Genomic DNA, 4,159 nt, shown 5'->3' with positions numbered 1-4,159 from the left:
TTTCTCGTTTATATTCAATGAAAGGAAAATTTGCTGAGGCCAAAAAATATTCCGAAAATTCGATAAGGCCAAAAAAGTTGGAATCTTTTAATAAATATCGAATCCCTCCGATTTGTATGGAGTTTTGCTTTGCTTTAAACAGGCAAAATGTTGTATTCAAGTTTTGGGAAATACTTGAAGAAAATGGCTATACGAAGTTTTTTCCTCTCCTGTACAATTTTTAAATTGGGACTTAGCAGCTTTGCACTCTACGCTAGCGATATTTATTAAATCAGACAAATTTTCAAGTAAAACATTTTTTAATTGTATTTAAAAAATGTTATTGGGGAACGTATACATCACAAATAATAATGTATATAACAGGTACTTTTGAAAGTGACGATTAATAAAAAAAACATAAAACAAAAATATACAAAAACAATTTCTCTAAACATGTTTATTCTGCTCTATAAAGAAATGGCGAATGGAGAATTTTTTGCCATTTTTTTCGCAATTTATTCGAAATTTTGAGGGTGTACGAGTCAAACGGATATCAGAATCGGATTCAGCGGGCCGAAATACATGTTGGTAGTTGGGTCTGGTTAAAAACACACACCCCTTTTTTGCCGGTGTTGTTATTATTGCACTTAAAATATTTTCGTAAGAGCAGCAAATCATTCAAAGCGGAGTCTTCTAAGCTTGACCTGCAGTTTTTTACATACAAAACCTACTGATGAGAAACATCCCTGCCAGCCAAAAGTGGTGACAAATCTGGTGAAACCGCGGGTTTCGGTCACTTCAAAACTGGTGACAAAACTGGTGACATTTGTATGGGCGGTGTGCAGATTGTCACCACTTTCCCCCTGTACGTGTGAGCCTTGCATCACAGTCGCACTCACTCAGATACTTCGTAAGGAAAACATATAGCTGCACTCGTCTAGCATTGCCCACTTCAGCTGGCGCAGGGTTGCATTCTCTTCACAGCGAATTCAAAATAACCTTAAAAACTTTAAATAAAAAATCTTAAAATTTTTTTTTATTTTTATTTTGCAAAATTTATTTTTCAAAATACATTGTTAACCTAATATAAATAGTTAGTAATCAATATTATGAATAAAAATTACAATTAACATTAATAATAAAGATATTTTTACATACATATGTGGTTGCTTAATTGCTTATTATTACTACTACTCGTTTGCATATAGCTGTTTTCAAAAGTTGCAAAATTTCTTTAAAAATTTAAGCGATTTTAACAGTATTATAATCAAAAGAAAGGTAATCGATTTATCTTTCTTTTGATATATATTAAAAGTTGCAAATCATTTATAATGGTTCACAAAAATTCAGTTTCATTACAATTTTGCAAAATTTGATTGCGTTTTTCCGACTTATATATAGACGCTTTCAAAAGTTGCAAAATTTCTATAAAAAAGTTAAGCGATTTTAACAATGTTATAATCAAAAGAAAGGTAATCGATTTACCTTTCTTTTGATGTATATTAACAGTTGCAAATCATTTATACTGGTTCAAAAAAAGTCAGTTTCATTACAACTTTGCAAAATTTGATTGCGTTTTTCCGACTTATATATAGACGTTTTCAAAAGTTGCAAAATTTCTATAAAACAGTTAAGCGATTTTAACAATGTTATAATCAAAAGAAAGGTAATCGATTTACCTTTCTTTTGATGTATATTAACAGTTGCAAATCATTTATACTGGTTCAAAAAAATTCAGTTTCATTACAACTTTGTGCAAAATTTGATTGCGTTTTTCCGACTTATATATAGACGCTTTCAAAAGTTGCAAAATTTCTATAAAAAAGTTAAGCGATTTTAACAATGTTATAATCAAAAGAAAGGTAATCGATTTACCTTTCTTTTGATGTTTATAAACAGTTGCAAATCATTTATACTGGTTCAAAAAAATTCAGTTTCATTACAACTTTGCAAAATTTGATTGCGTTTTTCCGACCTATATATAGACGCTTTCAAAAGTTGCAAAATTTCTATAAAAAAGTTAAGCGATTTTAACAATGTTATAATCAAAAGAAAGGTAATCGATTTACCTTTCTTTTGATGTTTATAAACATTTATACTGGTTCAAAAAAATTCAGTTTCATTACAACTTTGCAAAATTTGATTGCGTTTTTCCGACTTATATATAGACGCTTTCAAAAGTTGCAAAATTTCTATAAAAAAGTTAAGCGATTTTAAGAATGTTATAATCAAAAGAAAGGTAATCGATTTACCTTTCTTTTGATATTTATAAACAGTTGCAAATCATTTATACTGGTTCAAAAAAATTCAGTTTCATTACAACTTTGCAAAATTTGATTGCTTTTTTTCGACTTATATATAGACTTTGACTATGTGTAGCTTCTAGCGGCCAGTTGCATAAATTACTTATATCCATGGAGCCGCTCGAGAATAACACATTGACATCATGTGTAACCAAATTTTCGGAATTCGATAGTGGCGCTTGTAGCGTTATGTCTTGTGACTGGCTTGATGCAGCAGTAGTGTCTAAAACAATTATCTCATCTGGCGCTTGCAAACATTCGTAATTTTCCTCATCCTCAGTTAGATTAAATTGCAATTTGATGAGTTTCCGCTAAATATTAAAAAAAATAAATAAAACAATTATAAGTATGCAAAATTGAAGTTCATTAGTAATTAAGCAACTACCTCGTCTGAATCGAGACATTTCTAAGGATGCTTTGTCAGACTGTCCCTTGCCCTTTCATCCAACATGTTGAAGACCTTCATTATCCAATGACTCCGATATATACAATCTAAACGAAAAATTAAAAAAATTTAAATAGCTAAAAATAAGTAATTTATATATTAAAATATATATTTTTTATAAACGTAGCTGCTGATGCTCTAACACGTCTTTTGCACAGCAATCAGAAATTAAAATAAAATGGTAAAATTATTATTGTGGATGCAACCAGTTAGATTCTGATATCTGAAAAATAAAGTAACAAATTATTATTTCTCAAATGAAATATAATTCATAAATAATGGATTTTATTTATACAAAAAGCAGATGACTATAGTTTAGTAAAAATCAGCTTATTTAGATAAAATCATGCTCGTATTTACAATACTATTAATTAAGTTAATCCAACACCAATTTAAACATTTCAAATAAAGTTTAAAAAATATATTAATATTTTTAGAAAGGGACAGAAATAGGGTGAAGAAGTTTAAAATATACAAAATTATATAACACATTCAGGAAGCAAATATGATGTTAGAAAAAATGTTTTTTTAGTATTTACACTAACGAAGCACATAGCAAATAAAAAGAAAGTAATGTAAGTATTTAATTAGGTTATTTTCTTATAAAAATATAATTCATTCTTTGACTAAATCTTTAAAATTATTTCGACCACTGTATATTAATATTTACAGCTATTTTTTTTAATATTTACATTTACGAATCAATTACATAGAGTGCTTCACAATTATGCATCACCCACTTATTGAGAAGTTGCGACCAATAATTTGTATATTTTTTAATTTTTTTATGAAAAATTAAGTTCATTCTTTAACAAACACCATATCGACAGCCGGTTCGAAAGCAGCCATTCTCAGAATTCGGTTGAACGCCCTATCTCAGAATTTGGTTCAAAAACTCCGTATCTCAACTGAAAAATTGTGTGTACATATATTGAAAATAAGATAGGGCGAACTGGCTGTCGATATGGTGTTTGTTAAAGAATGAACTTAATTTTTCATAAAAAAATTAAAAAATATACAAATTATTGGTCGCAACTTCTCAATAAGTGGGTGATGTATAATTGTGAAGCACTCTATAGAGAAAATAAGAAAAAATTAATTACTATTTTGGCATCTTCTTCGATTTTGCTTATATCTATTATGACTTAAAACTACATAGTGCTTGATTGCTAAAATTTAGTCAGAGTGCATACTTGCAAATGCGGCTGTTAGTATTAAAAAATTAGTAGTGTAATATTGTTTAAATATCACAACACTTACCGAGAACTAGCTCCACAGTTTTTAATTTAATCAGTGGCTTTTTCCCAGCCTTTCCATCGAAGTTGTACAGCCACACCAACTCGTCGCTGAATAACGACTGCAGCACTTTCTCCACTGTACCCCTGGATGTTTTTAGCTGCATGATGATGCCCACCTTTAAATGTATTAGAGT

At 29.3% G+C, this 4,159-nt stretch overlaps 1 long non-coding RNA gene across 1 annotated transcript; it reads right to left on the bottom strand.

Annotated features, from left to right (window-relative positions):
• Positions 1–2,274: 2,274 nt before the first annotated feature.
• LOC118735116 lies at positions 2,275–4,136 on the bottom strand. Its single transcript, XR_004992513.1, has 3 exons — positions 3,988–4,136; positions 2,668–2,950; positions 2,275–2,593 (listed from the first exon to the last, which is right to left on the bottom strand). It is a non-coding gene; the product is annotated as an uncharacterized LOC118735116 (long non-coding RNA).
• Positions 4,137–4,159: the final 23 nt, after the last annotated feature.

This window comes from Rhagoletis pomonella, unplaced genomic scaffold (assembly GCF_013731165.1).
Source record: "Rhagoletis pomonella isolate Grant_MI unplaced genomic scaffold, Rhpom_1.0 Rhpom_scaffold_00003, whole genome shotgun sequence".
Classification (NCBI taxonomy): domain Eukaryota; kingdom Metazoa; phylum Arthropoda; class Insecta; order Diptera; family Tephritidae; genus Rhagoletis; species Rhagoletis pomonella.
This window is presented reverse-complemented; position numbering and strand designations above follow the sequence as displayed.